Below are 17,619 nucleotides of genomic sequence, written 5' to 3'. Positions count from 1 at the left end.
TTCAACTATAATTTATATAATCACACTTTTTTTGATCTAGTAAGTCTGGTATCATACCCTTTTTTTGAATCGTCAGATTCGCGCATCTGCCCCTGTTATGGCTAAAATGAGCCAAGCATATCTTGGGGGCAGTGACGTAATCCTCATTGATCCACTTTTTCCATTTTTTATAAGCAAATTTCATTTACAAATCTTCATGAATTTCTTAAATCTTGATAATAAATAGCTGTCACTTAGCTTTTTTAATTATAATGCACTTATTCTTTCATCCCAATGTACACAATGTACACAGCGGAGACCCGATTAAACCGACATGGTTCCATGTTTTGCGCAAATCGATGTATCAAGGTAGTCTCCTAGAAATTCAAATAGCAAAACAGAATTACCCACAAATAAACTGAAGCACTTTCATATCATAAAGTACAGATAAACTGATCCCAGACCTATAAATTGGAGAGCTTCAGATCTAGAACAGCTATACGCTATAGGAGATCCAGTAGTTTATTTTAGAGCCATATATGATGCCACGTTTTCTTTAAAAATTAAACAAAAATTACATATGTTGATGCAATAAATTGATTCATAGTGTGTTTGATTAGTAAGCATTTTGATATTGTTCCCACATAGTGTGCACTCCTGTACCTTTTGTGGTGTGAAAGTAATAGCAGGTGGGGAAATTGGAGGGGAGGCAGAGAGGAGTTCAGGGAGGGGGGGGGTCTCACTATTTTCTGACCTGGGCATGGCTACTAACATCAGTCCTGAATCTTGTGGTATAGCAGGTGGGGATCCCCAAGCATCCTGAGCTGTGGAATTCATCCAAAGACGGCCAAAACTCCCTTCTCTCAAGCTCTGCAGTCGATGACAGTATCTTTGAGCCACAAACAACTAAACGTGTGAGGGATACCGGCATCAGTGACTTAGGGATGACGCTGATGCCTGCCAAGCTTAGTAAAAGGGAATTGTGGCCTCCTTTAGAGAAACTGTCATTTATATTTTGAAGTGGGAGTAGGAAGGGGCAGAGAAACGTTTGAGCTCAGGCCCACCCAAAATTGGTTGTCTGGCTACGCCACTGCCCTGGAGCAGTAAGACTATGAAACAAGGGGCCCTAGGCTCGGATAACAAGTTTGAAGGCTAAGTACTTTTTCTGTGAGATTATGGATTTATTTTTTTTATGAATTACAGATTGTGGTTATGGCCCTTTATGTTATTTAACTGGTGGCTGTATGATACAACCCCAGCCATCACTTTGATTTTTTTGTTGAAGGGATTATTTTAAAATTTGAACAAGTGTGCTTTTAAAGATTATGGGCTTGCAATTATAAATGTATTATTGTGGGATTTGTTGACCTATGATAGACAAAAGCTATAGCCTTCTACACCAAGGGCTCTTTATGTGAGGGGTCCAGTTATAACACCCCCCCCCCCCCCCCCCCGTTTAAGGAATGTATGATTTAAAAGCACCTAGGGGGAAACATACCTAAACACAAGTACCAAATTCAGAATTCCCTTTAATTATCCACTGATGAGAAATACAGACCATGCAAAGCAAATAGAGGAAATATTTATTTACAAAGATAATGTGCAAAGGTGTATAGTGTAAATAAAGTTTTAGAACAGATTTATGTCCCTAATGCCAGCTCCTAATACAAACAGGATAATAAAATGAGAAGTCAGATGGAATAACATGCACCTCCCTACCTGCACAATCACCTGTAACCCAGCTGAAATAGTGATCACAGAACTTAAATTATATCACCTCAGTATGCTAGTAGAATTACCTCCTCATGGTGACAGCTGGCGTGGCAGACACAGCACTGCAGGACAGGGTGATTTTCTGTTGATGACATCATCATGTGTGCTCATTGACTCAAAAATGTCTTGGATGTCACCTTCAGATATCCTTCAGTTCTTGGGGGCACCAAGTAGTCTGGGGCTGCATGGACTATGTGAGCCAAGGTTATCTACATGTCTCCGACCTGAGTCAGATGAGTAATGTGATACAGTTCCTCAGGATCTCAGCCAGTGTCATTTTCAGATGAAAGGCGGGGCATCAGTCTTTCAGCATAGAGCATTCAATATATTGTGTATCCGGATTTTCAAAAGGCGTTTGGCAAAGTACCTCATGAAAGACTCCAGAGGAAATTGGAGAGTCATGGGATAGGAGGTAGTGTACAATTGTGGATTAAAAACTGGTTAAAAGATGGAAAACAGAGAGTAAGGTTAAATGGTCAGTATTCTCAATGGAGAAGGGTAGATACTGGGGTTCTCCAGGGGTCTGTGCTGGGACCGTTGTTTTTTAAACATATTTATAAATGATCTAGAGATGGGAGTAACTAGTGAGGTAATTAAATTTGCTGATCATACAAACTTCAAAGTTGTTAAATTGCAAGAGGATTGTGAAAAATTACAAGAGGATCTTGGGAGACTGGGCATCCAAATGGCAAATGACGTTTAATGTGAGCAAGTGCAAAGTGATGCATGTGGGAAAGAGGAACCCCAACTATAGCTACATAATGAAAGTTTCCACATTGGAAGTCACCAACCAGGAAAGGGATCTAGGTGTCATCATTGATGATTCATTGAAACCCTCCGCTCAGTGTGCGGCTAAAAAAGCAAATAGAATGTTAGGTATTATTAGGAAAGGAATGGAAAACAAAAATGAGGACGTTATAATGCCTTTGTATCACTCCATGGTGCAACCACACCTTGAATATTGTATGCAATTTTGGTCACCGCATTTCAAAAAAGATATAGTGGAATTAGAAAAGGTACAGAAAAAGGCAAAGAAAATGATAAAGGGGATGACTTCCCTATGAGGAAAGGCTAAATCAGCTAGGGCTTTTCATCTTGGAGAAGAGATGGCTGAAGGGAGATATGATAGAGATCTATAAAATACTGAGTGGAATGGAATAGGTAGTAATTAATTGCTTGTTTACTCTTTCCAAAAATACTAGAATATGGGAGTATGCAATAAAGCTAGTAAGTAGTAAATTTAAAACTGGAGAAAATATTTCCTCACTCAACATGTAATTACGCTCTGAAAGTCATTGCCAGAGAATGTGGTAAAAGCAGTTAGCTTAGTAGGGTTTTTAAAATGTTTGGATAATTTCCTAAAAGAAAAGTCCATAAGCCATTATTAAGATGGACCTGGGAAATTCCAATGCTTATTTATAGGATAAGCAGCATAAAATCTGTTTTACTGTTTTGGGATCTTGCCAGGTACTTGTGACCTGGATTGGCCACTGTTGGAAACAGGATATTGGACTTGGTGGACCTTCGGTCTGTCCCAGTATGGCAACACTTATATTCTTATGAGAAAAATGGGAATTTGTGTGGAAAAGGAGAGAATGTAAACAAAGAGCAGGGTACTCCATGCATGATTATAAGCAGACGTAGTAATCACTGTATAAATGTTAAAAAGTATTGTAAGCTAATGAGATCCTGGTGGGGTAAGTGAATATGGCAAGAAGGCTCCTTTAATCTTGATCAGATTGCTAAAGCTATGCAGCAGTTTCAGTTGTATACAAATGCTAAAATAGAAACAAATGTGAGCTGATTTTGTTTATACTTAAATCAGAACCAGACAGGTGTAAACTGGAATCTAGATGTCAGTTATTGCAAAATGAAATTAAGAATTCTGTTAAGAATCGAGAGGAATGGTATGGAGGTGAAAATGGAACTGACCATTTTTTCTGTGTCTGAATCGGTAGTACAGGAGGATGACAATGACAGATGATCTCTTTTTAGTATAGAGATGTCTACAGTCTTCTGCCTCTTCCCTGCCACAAGTCAGTGAAGAGGTGAGGCAGCTCTTCCCCAGTGTATCAGTGCTGGAGTAATCCGGCATCCATTTTTCTCCTCCAGACTCCTCCACAATACACTGAGAGTGCAGGGAGATTAGGGTTAGTGAGGAAAGCATTGGTAATTCAGTCCCCTGTGGATACTCGTTCCAGGGTTATGTATATAGGGACCAAACATAGCTTTAGAGCTCACCTGTGCACAATAATTGTGCTGGAGTCTCATGATAGTTACCACCTGGCAATTCCATAAGCCCTTTGGACTCCTACGGAAATGACTTCAATTTTGAAAGATTTTCCCACTCCTTCACAAGATATGACCCTTTTGCGGGCAAAACACCACTAATATATGAAGGCTTTGGTTGTAATATTGCAGATCTCCTTTCTTTGATGCAAGTTGCTCTCAAACCATACAAGTACATTAAACTTAGGGGCCCTTTTACTAAGTTGCATAGGCACCTCTGCCGCCCAACGTGCATCAGTTTGGAGTTACTGCCCGTCTACCGCATGGCCTTCGCGGTGATTTCATTTTTGATGCGCATCTGCTACGAGCACCGGATAAATCATTTTTATTTTCTGGTGCGTGGCAGAAACCGGGCGATAATCGTCATTCTATGTGTGTAGATGATTAACACACAGTTAACGCGTGAGACCTTAGTCAATGGCTTGCGGTAAGGTCTCAGACCCAAAATGGATGCGCACCAATTTTTATTTTGCCACACGTCCATTTTCGGCAAAAATTTTAAAAAGGCCTTTTTTACAGGCTCGCTGAAAAATGGATCTGCGTGCACCCAAAACATGTGCCTACACTAGCGCAGCCTATTTTCCGGCGCATCTTAGTAAAAGGGCCCCTTACTGAAACGCAAATCCCATTCCTGATCAACAAAAGTAGGAAGAGGAACCAGAATGTCTAATCGATTTGCTTGCTGAAATTCTCCCTACTCCTATTGATTGGGCTAAGATTCACACTTGTACACAGAGCAAGGGTGAATGAAACTTTGTGCTGTTACCTTGGCGCGTCGCTCTGGTCATTCCCATCCTTGTGGTTTGCTCCTGATTACTCTGAAACAGGGGTTCTTACTCCAGCCCTCAGGACACACCAAACCAGTCTGGTTTTCAAAGTATGCACAATGAATATGCATAAGATAAATTTGCAGTGATTCCCAGGACAGGTTTGGGAATCACTGCAGTATGTCATGAAGAAAGGCTTTTCTGTCCTTTATTCAGGAACAGGGCATCTGCCAGAGGCCGCTGGTGTATCTCTCCTCAAAGCATGATCTTGTAGCTGCAGCAATGTAAGCTTGTCTAGAAGGTGAACCTGCCCCAGTACTAGTCCTTGAAGGTTCTGCTAATCTGGTCCTAGGTCATCCTCTTACTGTGTATGTTGCTTATTCCCTGCATACGATTACTACTCAGTGTAGAGCACAAGAAGTTAAACTTAACATGTACTACAACAGTGGAGAAATAAAAATAGAAATGTATTTCCTTTTCTACTGAACACAATGCAAAGACATTTGCTATGCACATTTCCCAGGCTTAATAATTTGGTATTTATGTATTGTATTGTGGCTTCCCATCATCAGAGCAAATTAAAGCAGCATTTGCAGCAAGCTCCACGGGCAAACAGCAGAAAACTGACCTGCTGTCATCACCATGAAAGCTGACAAAAGATAAAGATGGCGCCGGTCCTGTGACTGAAGTTGCAGCAAGACTGCAGGAAATTATCACAATGCTGTTTGAAAATATATCTTTAATTCAAAATTTGCTTCCCTGGAATATTGCATTACTGAAGTGGAAATGAGAATCAGTCCTCTGGAAGATGACATGACACATGGCCATAAGCTACAAAAAAAGAAAATTGTGGGCATGCAACAAGCGATGGAGGATGCCAGTAACTGCAGTCGGCAGAATAATCTGAGAATCTTGTGGGTCCCAGAGGGATTGGAAAAAGACAGTGGTGGTGAGTTTCTTAGAAATATTTATTACATTGCTCCTCTCTCTACATTTTCACCGCCTGTTTGAGCTAGAGACGGTTCACAGAATACCTGCACATGCTTCAGTCATTCAGAAATATCCACATCCACTAATCTTCGTTTTCCACAAGTTATGCAATTATGTCCATTGCTAAATCCAAGCAGCAGCTTATCTGGAATGGACATCAAATCATGATTACTGATGACTTTGTTCAAACACCTGTAGATAAGTGTAAGCACTTCCTGGCCCTGCGTCCCAGATTGAAAAATATCAACACTAAATATGGGTTCTCCGAGGACAAGCAGGCTGCTTGTTCTCACTGATGGGTGACGTCCTCGGCAGCCCCTCCAATCGGAATCTTCCTAGCAAAGACCTTTGCTAGCTCTCGCGCGCCCGCGCGGCCGTCTTCCCGCCCGAAACCGGCTCGAGCCGGCCAGTCTTCTTTCGTCCGCACTCGGTACGGCTGTGTTTTTGTCGTGTCGAGCCCCGGAGAGTCGACCTCGCGCGTCCGTTATCTAAATCGACGTGTTTTTTCTTCGGAAAAGTTGCTTTTCGTTCGGAAAGTGCTCCGGAAACCCCCTTGGGTTTCGTTTGCCCCTTCCCGTATTTCCAGTTTTTGCCCCGGTAAGTTTTCTTTCGTTGTCGGGGTAGGCCTCTTTTCGGCCTCGGTCGAGATTTTTCTCCCTTAAAGTTTTGGTGCTCCAAATTCGTCATTTCGGATTTTGACTTCGCCGGCGTGATTTTTCCGCCCATGACATCGAAGCCTTCCAGCGGCTTCAAGAAGTGCACCCAGTGCGCCCGGGTAATCTCGCTCACTGATAGGCACTCTTCGTGTCTTCAGTGTCTGGGGGCCGAGCACCGTCCCCAGAACTGTAGTCTGTGTTCCCTCTTACAAAGGCGGACTCAAGTAGCGAGATTGGCCCAGTGGAACGTTTTGTTCTCGGGCTCTTCGTCGGCATCGGCACCGGGGTCATCGTGTGCATTGACGTCATCAGCGTCCAGACCTTCTTCCTTGGCTGCCAGTGCATCGAGTGCATCGAGGCATTGGCCCTCTGCATCGGCGCCGAGACATCGGATAGCTGCATCGACGTCGGTGGTACCGGGACCTCGTCTCCTGATGTCGTCGGACGGTGGTGCATCGAGTGGAGTGCAGGTGAGGGCTGTCCATTCCCCTGCTGGTGGCGGTGAGCCCTCGGGTGGGTCTCCTCCAACCCTGAGGGCTCCTGCGGTACAGCCCCCCCGAGACCGACCTCCTTCGGCCTCGGCCCCGAGGAAGCGACAGCTGGATTCTACGTCCTCCTCGTCGGTGCCGGGGAGCTCCGGTGACATGCTTCGGAAGAAGTCGAAGAAGCATCGACACCGGTCCCCTCCCCGCGTCGGCACCGAGAGCTCTGGGTCGCCGAGGGAGTCGGCACCCAGCAGGCATCGGCACCGAGAGGACCGCTCACCCTCTGTTCAGGAGGTGTCGATGCGCTCCACTCTGGACAGCCTGGAACAGCCTCCACGCCCGGAACAGGTTCTGACGTCGACGCCTGCATCGACCTCCATGCCTTTCTCTGCAGCCGCTCTGAACGAGAGCCTCCGGGCCGTTCTCCCAGAGATTCTGGGAGAGCTGTTGCGCCCTACCCCTCCGGTACCGGCGGTGCTTGCGCCTCCGGTACCGTCGAGCGTGGCGCCGGCTGGCCCATCGCCCGGGGTGAGGTCCCCGACGTCGGTACCGCGTGCGGTGCCGACTGCGGCCACCTCCCAGGAGGGCTCCCCGACTACGTCGGCGGAGGGAGCTTCGCCGATGCGGGCGAGGGAGTCTACCTCTCGACGCCCCCATCGTGGACGTGGCTCCACGGAGTCGAGCCGGGCACGGTTGCAGACGCAGGTCCGTGAACTTGTGTCTGACACCGAGGGTGAGGCCTCGTGGGAGGAAGAAGAAGACCCCAGATATTTCTCTGACGAGGAGTCTGAGGGTCTACCTTCTGATCCCACTCCCTCTCCTGAAAGACAGCTTTCTCCTCCCGAGAGTCTGTCTTTTGCTTCCTTTGTCCGGGAGATGTCTACGGCCATCCCCTTCCCGGTGGTTGTGGAGGACGAACCCAGGGCTGAAATGTTTGAGCTCCTGGATTATCCTTCTCCACCTAAGGAAGCGTCCACTGTTCCCCTGCACCATGTCCTCAAAAAGACATTGCTGGCGAACTGGACCAAGCCTTTAACTAATCCCCACATCCCCAAGAAGATCGAGTCCCAGTACCGGATCCATGGGGACCCAGAGCTGATGCGCACCCAGTTGCCTCACGACTCTGGAGTTGTGGATCTGGCCCTAAAGAAGGCTAAGAGTTCTAGGGAGCATGCTTCGGCGCCCCCGGGCAAAGACTCTAGAACCTTAGACTCCTTTGGGAGGAAGGCCTACCATTCCTCTATGCTCGTGGCCAAAATTCAGTCTTACCAGCTCTACACGAGCATACACATGCGGAATAATGTGCGACAGTTGGCGGGCTTGGTTGATGCTCTTCCCCCTGAGCAAGCCAAGCCTTTTCAGGAGGTGGTCAGGCAGCTGAAGGCGTGCAGAAAATTCCTGGCCAGAGGAGTTTATGACACTTTTGATGTTGCGTCCAGGGCCGCTGCTCAAGGTGTGGTGATGCGCAGGCTCTCATGGCTGCGTGCCGCCGACCTGGAGAATAGACTCCAGCAGCGGATTGCGGACTCGCCTTGCCATGCGGACAACATTTTTGGAGAAAAAGTCGAGCAGGTGGTAGAGTCTCTCCACCAGCGGGACACCGCATTCGACAAGTTCTCCCGCCGGCAGCCTTCAGCTTCTACCTCTACAGGTAGACGATTTTTCGGGGGAAGGAAGACTGTTCGCTATACTTCTGGTAAGCGTAGGTACAATCCTCCTTCCCGACAGCCTGCGGCCCAGGCTAAGCCCCAGCGCGCTCGCTCTCGTCAGCAGCGTGCGCCTCAGCAAGGCCCCGCGGCTCCCCAGCAAAAGCAAGGGGCGAGCTTTTGACTGGCTCCAGCAGAGCATAGCCGACATCCAAGTGTCAGTGTCGGGCGACCTGCCAGTCGGAGGGAGGCTGGAAGCTTTTCACCAAAGGTGGCCTCTCATAACCTCCGATCAGTGGGTTCTGCAAATAGTCCGGCAAGGATACACCCTCAATTTGGCCTCCAAACCTCCAAATTGTCCACCGGGAGCTCAGTCTTACAGCTTCCAGCACAAGCAGGTACTTGCAGAGGAACTCTCCGCCCTTCTCAGCGCCAATGCGGTCGAGCCCGTGCCATCCGGGCAAGAAGGGCTGGGATTCTATTCCAGGTACTTCCTTGTGGAAAAGAAAACAGGGGGGATGCGTCCCATCCTAGACCTAAGGGCCCTGAACAAATATCTCGTAAAAGAAAAGTTCAGGATGCTTTCCCTGGGCACCCTTCTCCCCATGATTCAGCAAAACGATTGGCTATGCTCTCTGGACTTAAAGGATGCCTACACACACATCCCGATACTGCCAGCTCACAGACAGTATCTGCGATTTCAGTTGGGCACACGCCACTTCCAGTACTGTGTGCTACCCTTTGGGCTCGCCTCTGCGCCCAGGGTGTTCACAAAGTGCCTAGCTGTAGTAGCAGCGGCACTTCGCAGGCTGGGGGTGCATGTGTTCCCATATCTCGACGATTGGCTGGTGAAGAACACATCCGAGGCAGGAGCCCTGCAGTCCATGTAGATGACTATTCGCCTCCTGGAGCTACTGGGGTTTGTGATAAATTACCCAAAGTCCCATCTTCTCCCAGTACAGAAACTCGAATTCATAGGAGCTCTGCTGGATTCTCGGACGGCCCGCGCCTATCTCCCAGAGACGAGAGCCAACAACTTGTTGTCCCTCGTCTCGCGGGTGCGAGCGTCCCAGCAGATCACAGCTCGGCAGATGTTGAGATTGCTGGGCCACATGGCCTCCACAGTCCATGTGACTCCCATGGCCCGTCTTCACATGAGATCTGCTCAATGGACCCTAGCCTCCCAGTGGTTTCAGGCTGCTGGGGGTCTAGAAGACGTGATCCACCTGTCCACGAGTTTTCTCGAATCCCTGTATTGGTGGACAATCTGGTCCAATTTGACTCTGGGACGTCCTTTCCAAATTCCTCAGCCACAAAAAGTGCTGACAACGGATGCGTCTCTCCTGGGATGGGGAGCTCATGTCGATGGCCTTCACACCCAAGGAAGCTGGTCCCTCCAGGAACGCGGTCTACAGATCAATCTCCTGGAGTTGCGAGCGATCTGGAACGCTCTGAAGGCTTTCAGAGATCGGCTGTCCCATCAAATTATCCAAATTCAGACAGACAACCAGGTTGCCATGTACTATGTCAACAAGCAGGGGGGCACCGGATCTCGCCCCCTGTGTCAGGAAGCCGTCAGCATGTGGCTCTGGGCTCGCCGTCTCGGCATGGTGCTCCAAGCCACATATCTGGCAGGCGTAAACAACAGTCTGGCCGACAGATTGAGCAGGATTATGCAACCTCACGAGTGGTCGCTCAACTCCAGTGTGGTGCGCCAGATCTTCCAAGCGTGGGGCACCCCCTTGGTGGATCTCTTCGCATCTCGAGTGAACCACAAAGTCCCTCAGTTCTGTTCCAGGCTTCAGGCCCCCGGCAGACTGGCATCGGATGCCTTCCTCCTGGATTGGGGGGAAGGCCTGCTGTATGCTTATCCTCCCATTCCTCTGGTGGGGAAGACTTTGTTGAAACTCAAACAAGACCAAGGCACCATGATTCTGATTGCTCCTTTTTGGCCGCGTCAGATCTGGTTCCCTCTTCTTCTGGAGTTATCCTCCGAAGAACCGTGGAGATTGGAGTGTTTTCCGACCCTCATCACGCAGAACGAAGGGGCTCTTCTGCATCCCAGCCTCCGGTCCCTGGCTCTCACGGCCTGGATGTTGAGAGCGTAGACTTTGCCTCTTTGGGTCTGTCAGAGGGTGTCTCCCGCGTCTTGCTTGCATCCAGGAAAGATTCCACCAAGAGGAGTTACTTCTTTCTGTGGAGGAGGTTTGCCGTCTGGTGTGACAGCAAGGCCCTAGCTCCTCGCTCTTGTCCTACACAGACCCTGCTTGAATACCTTCTGCACTTGTCTGAGTCTGGTCTCAAGACCAACTCTGTAAGAGTTCACCATAGCGCAATCAGTGCATACCATTACCATGTGGAAGGTAAGCCGATCTCGGGACAGCCTTTAGTTGTTCGCTTCATGAGAGGTTTGCTTTTGTCAAAGCCCCCTGTCAAGCCTCCTACAGTGTCATGGGATCTCAATGTCGTTCTCACCCAGCTGATGAAACCTCCTTTTGAGCCACTGAATTCCTGCCATCTGAGGTACTTGACCTGGAAGGTCATTTTCTTGGTGGCAGTTACTTCAGCTCGTAGAGTCAGTGAGCTTCAGGCCCTGGTAGCCCAGGCCCCTTACACCAAATTTCATCATAACAGAGTAGTCCTCCGCACTCACCCTAAGTTCTTGCCAAAGGTCGTGTCGGAGTTCCATCTGAACCAGTCAATTGTCTTGCCAACATTTTTTCCCCGTCCTCATTCCTGCCCTGCTGAACGTCAGCTGCACACATTGGACTGCAAGAGAGCATTGGCCTTCTACCTGGAGCGGACACAGCCCCACAGACAGTCCGCCCAATTGTTTGTTTCTTTTGATCCCAATAGGAGGGGAGTGGCTGTAGGGAAACGCACCATATCCAATTGGCTAGCAGATTGCATTTCCTTCACTTACGCCCAGGCGGGGCTGGCTCTTGAGGGTCATGTCACGGCTCATAATGTTAGAGCCATGGCTGCGTCGGTAGCCCACTTGAAGTCAGCCTCCATTGAAGAAATTTGCAAAGCTGCGACGTGGTCATCTGTCCACACATTCACATCTCATTACTGCCTGCAGCAGGATACCCGACGCGACAGTCGGTTCGGGCAGTCAGTTCTTCAGAACCTGTTTGGGCTTTAGGATCCAACTCCACCCCCCGAGGGCCCTGTTTGTTCTGTTCCAGGCTGCACTCTCAGTTAGTTGGTAAATTTTTTAGGTCAATCTCAGTTATGTCCTCGCCGTTGCGAGGCCCAATTGACCATGGTTGTTGTTTTGAGTGAGCCTGGGGGCTAGGGATACCCCATCAGTGAGAACAAGCAGCCTGCTTGTCCTCGGAGAAAGCGAATGCTACATACCTGTAGAAGGTATTCTCCGAGGACAGCAGGCTGATTGTTCTCACAAACCCGCCCGCCTCCCCTTTGGAGTTGTGTCTTCCCTTGAACTGTATTGCTACATACTGGACTGGCCGGCTCGAGCCGGTTTCGGGCGGGAAGACGGCCGCGCATGCGCGCGAGAGCTAGCAAAGGTCTTTGCTAGGAAGATTCCGATTGGAGGGGCTGCCGAGGACGTCACCCATCAGTGAGAACAATCAGCCTGCTGTCCTCGGAGAATACCTTCTACAGGTATGTAGCATTCGCTCTTTCTTCTCCAGCCACTGTGAAGGTTACCTATTGTAACTCCATGAAGTCGTACCAGTACTGTTGGGAAAATGTTTAGATGCACATGAGTTTCAAGGAATGCCATCCAATTAATGTTACTCTGTCTTTATTAGCCTGGATCACTTCATCATATATGTTATAAAGGAGATTCATGGAGTTTACCTCTCCTGCCACCTCTGCTCTCGGCCCGTTTTTTGCCTCAGTGGAGGGGCAGGTGACCTTTGCCTGATGTTATTGCTCTTATTTACTGTTTTGATCGTTATTTGCTCTCTTTTTTTTTTTTTTTTTACAGATTTTGGCCTTCCTTGAGATTATCAAAAGGCTTTTGGTTTTTGCTGGTAATGAACGGCCCGCTTTCTGAGGTGTTACTGTGACTTCCTCGGCATATTATCTTATATAATTTGTTTACTTTGTCTTCTGATTTATCTATATTATTTCTGAATGTGAAAGGGGTATCCCACCCAATTAAAAGGAAAAAATTACTGTTATGCTTTAAAAAATTGTACCCTGTTTTTATAAGTGACTTGTCTATCTGCAAATGAAGCTAGGAAGCTGAGACAGGACTGGGCTCAGGAATGTTATTTTTCCCCTGCTTTAGGTTTAAAAAAAAAAGGGACAACTATTTTGTTGTCTAACTCTTTCCATTACTCAGTCCTGTCCCATCTTTGTGATGCAGAAGGTAGATGGGTTATCACAATCCAGGTTGATAAAGTAAAACTGACGTTACTTTATGTATACACCCCTAATACTGGCAAACTTGCCATTTTTTTATACCCCGTCAGCTCGATTGACTTTGTTAAATGTGGATAAAGTAATTCTTGGAGGGGACATGAATAGTCCATTAAATCCATTTTTGGACTGAAAGCCTAAAGTAAAGGTTAGGCCATTGAAAGCTAATGAAGCACTATGAAATCTACATCAAATCTGGAATCTTATAGACTCAGGTGACTGCATCATCCATCTGACCTGGATTTCTCCTTTTATTCTGCGCCACATGATTCATTGTCAAGGTTGGACTATCTCTTTATATCAAAATCATTTGTACACGATATGGTTGGGCCAATAGAGCCTATACATACCTCCAACCATGCTTGTGTTACCATTACATTACGTTTATCAAATTCGGCTTCTCCCAAGCTTGGTTGGAGATTTAATTCCATGTCACTAGATGGTCTTTATAAGCATCCCATTGTGTGGGATGCTTATAAAACATGAGGAGAGAAACTAATAAATTTAGTTAATAAATCTAACAGATGCCATCAATAATCTGGAAAAGGAAATTATTCTACAGAGCTCTTATTTAAAAAATATTTAGTGCAACACTTTTGCTAAAAATCCAAAAATGAAAGTTTCAAATTAATCAAATACCTAGCACATCAGCTGGTATACATCTATTTTCCCAGCAAACTTCAAATTATGCTGGTTCAAATAAAGCAGGCAAAATGTTAACCCGTTACTTAAACAAAAAAAGGAAAAACACATACATTGCAGCCATCCGTAAAGAACCTAATATCCTTTTAACAAATAAAAATGGCATTCTTTACTATTTTGTGGAATTTTATTCTGAAATTTATAGTTCCCATGAATCTCCAACTAAAGAACAGTTTCCTAATTTTCTAAATCCTCTACCAAAACCATCACTATCATAAAAACAAGTGGAGCAACTTAATATCTTCATCACTACTGCTGAGATTGACTCTGCTATCAAATCTCTGAAATCTGGAAAAGCTCCAGGTAGAGATGGCTTTTCTATCAAATATTTTAATTTTTTTTTCTAGTATATTACCACCAAAACTATTAGATCAAATAATTGTTTTTTTTTTAATCCAAAAAAACTGCTGGATTATATTAATTCTAATGAGGGCGTTATAGATACTTTGGTTGCATCTAATAATTGAACTCGCTGTATATCGGCTGCGAACATTTGGCTCTCTACTGCTCTATTGATATAATAATTTTTTGTATTTCTTTATTTCTTAGTACTTGAATCTAAAATTGTGGACAAAGTGAAAATAATTATTATTGCAATTTATTATTATTTTTCTTGTTAATTAAGTTATGATAGTGCTTTAAACATTTATGTAAATATATAAATGTAAAATAAAATATATTGAAACAAAACTATTAGATCTTTATAATAATTTTTCATCTAGATCCGAAAGCCAGGGCTCTTTTCCTGAGGCAAATATAATTATCTTGGAAAAACCTGGCAAAAGACCCCTTACTTGCCAAGAATTATGTACCTATATCATTATTAAATCACAACTTTACAGTATGCAAAAATTTTAGGTTAACAGTTGTCCAGAGTAATTAATAACCTTATACAGCCATCTCAAAATGGCTTTGTCAAACATAGGATTTTTTCACGTCATTCCAGCTGCCCAAAAAATGACCACACCTGCATATGTCATCTCATTGGACGCCGAAAAGGCCTTTGATTATATTGAATAGCAATTTTTGTTTGAGGTCTTAGATTGGTTTGGCCTTGGAACACATTTTATTAATATGGTTAAAATCTATTACCCCAGGTCCCATTTCTTTATTTAGTGGAGGAGTAGCCTAGTGGTTAGTGCAGTGGACTTTGATCCTGGGGAACTGAGTTCAATTCCCACTGCAGCTCCTTGTGACTCTGGTGGGCAAGTCACTTAACCCTCCATTGCGCCTGGTACAAAATAAGTACCTGAATATATGTAAACCATTTTGAATGTAGTTGCATAAACCTCAGAAAGGTGGTATATCAAGTCCCATTTCCCTTTCCCCTTTATTAATGACATCCTGACCAAACTATTTTAACACGTGGTACAAGACAAGGCTATCCCCTTTCCCCAATTCCTTTCATTCTTACCCTTGAACCCTTACTTATAGCTATTTGTTCCTCACCACATATTCAAGGTATAAATATTGCAAACTCATCAGTAAAAATGTCTGCTTATGCTGATGTTTTGCTATATCATCACCTGAATCTTCCGTTCCCAGTTTCCAACTTATTGAACAATTTGGCATATTGTCTGGATACACCATTAATTGGACAAAAATGGAAAATGTTCCCCTTAATGTACATTGTGTTAAAGAATACATAAATGATCCCCAATGTACCTTCCTTGGTGGGGTAGATTGGCATCTATAAAAATGATGTTATCTGTTAGTTTTTTACTTATTGAGTATACTTAGGGTACAGTTTCCAAAATCATTTTTTAACAATGTCAAAAAGCTTTTAACTAATTTTTTGTGGCAACATAAACCCCCTAGAATAGTGCTCTGGAAATTAAAAGCTACTAGGGATAAAGGAGGCATAAAATTTCCTGACTTTGAACTCTATAATCAGGCTTTCCTACTAAGAGCTGCGTGGTGTATGTTAGATGTTCCTAATACCACCTCACCACTATGGCTTTTGATAGAGTAACAGTTATCTCATCCCATTCCCTTGAAAATCAGAATGGGTACCTCTTCTTGTGGCAATAACATTTCCGATATTGATATAATTCTTGATACACTTACAGCCATTAAACAATTAGATGCCACTTAGAAACTTTCAAATCACAATCCAAATATACACCTATATTGAAGAACTCCAAGATTTAAATTAATAACTGTCTTATAATATGGCATTCATGGATCTCCCTAGGAATCCAGAATGTGGCTGACATATCAGAGGATACGGATGTGTCATCATTTCATACACTGCACTCAAAACTCTCTGTACCCAATTCACTGGTTTTTAAATATCTTCAGCTCAGATCTGCCATTACCTCCAATTCTTAATCTCTCTTCAGAGCTTCCGGATATTTACTGTATTTTTACTGAGGCCCTATATAAAGGCAACTCTGCCTCCAAATATTATATCATCTTTACTTCCACATTTGATCAGCATGTTAGCATTGCAGCATGTATGGTCTAGTGACCTCTCGTTCTCTTTGATAATAATGGCACATTTTCTGGACTAAAGTTAATAGACCACTAGCATCTGCTTATATCTTGCAATCCCTTTATTTTCTGGTGCATAAGATTACCTGGACACCAGTTCAATTAACCAGGTTAAATAGTGATTCCTCTAACTTTTGCGGTTCCTATAAATCTATGGTTGGCATACTGAATAAATGCTATTTTCCTGCCCCCACCTACAATTATTTTGAAATCAAGTCTGGGACAGAATATCAATTCTCCTACATCTCCAATTGCCTTTGTCTTTCCATTAGATGTCAACAATATTGCTACAATAGATATACTATCGGCTATTACCATTAAAACTGTTATGTCAGAGTAGAAAGATAACACTAAGGTTTCATTCTCTTTTGGTGGAACTCTGTGTGTCTCATTTATAAACTAGTAAAAAAGGCCCGTTTCTGACACAAATGAAAAGGGCGCTAGCAAGGTTTTCCTCGGCTCCCCTGCAGCCACCCATGTCCAGCGACCCTCCTCTCCCCCTGCAGCCACCCATGTCCAGCGACCCTCCTCTCTCCCCTGCCCCCCCCTCCAGCCACCCATGTCCAGCGACCCTCCTCTGGCCATGGATCAGCTGTGAGGCATGTTTTTTCCCCCCGGGTTCTGAAGTTGACATCATAATGGCTACGGTGATGTCAGCCTGATCTACAAAGCCTAGCAGACCAACTCGGAATGAGCCACGGTCCCAGGCAAGTCAGAACGTTGGAGGTGAGAATTATTATGTAGGATATGTGAGAACTGCTGAAAAATTAAATCATAATAATTTTATTAAAATATGTTAACCAGTCAAATTCTTTTGCTGTAGTCCCATACAAGATTATTAAGTATGTGATAGTGTGACAAGATCTGTTTTATCTTGCCGATACATTGATTTGATGTGATTTGTAACTAGTTTTTTTTTTGTTAAAATTGTTAATAAAAAATATTTGAACTTAAAAAAATGTTTTAAATGCACTTAAAGAATGTATTTAATAATTTTATATAGATAGATACATTTTCAATCTGAGTTTTCCATTTATTAGTTCACTTATTGCACTGAACTAATTGGTTGTCACGTTTGGGTATAACAGGGGATGCCTGTGGTACCAGTATCCTTGTATGTTAAGAAATAATGATCCTGCATTTGTTTGCTGGTGGTCTGACCTGCATAATATGTGCCAACCCCCAGCAGAGTACAATCGTACTCTTACCTTGTGGTGTGCCTGGTCTGAGTAAACCACCTGGCAACAAACGTCTTCAGGATGGTGGACTGATCAAGGAGCAAAGCCTAGGATAGAGGAGGTTTATATTCTTGTCAGAACAAACTGGAGTTTGATAACTGCAGTTAATGATTACCTGATGAGTTCTCCTCCAAGACATAGCCCTTTCCGTGTTCTGGCTTGAATGTCTTGCCAGCCCATAAACCTTTTCTGATGAGTACAGTATGTGC

Source organism: Microcaecilia unicolor, chromosome 4 (genome assembly GCF_901765095.1).
Source record: "Microcaecilia unicolor chromosome 4, aMicUni1.1, whole genome shotgun sequence".
NCBI lineage: Eukaryota > Metazoa > Chordata > Amphibia > Gymnophiona > Siphonopidae > Microcaecilia > Microcaecilia unicolor.
The sequence above is the reverse complement of the archived record's forward strand: the minus strand, read 5'-3'. Positions refer to the sequence as shown.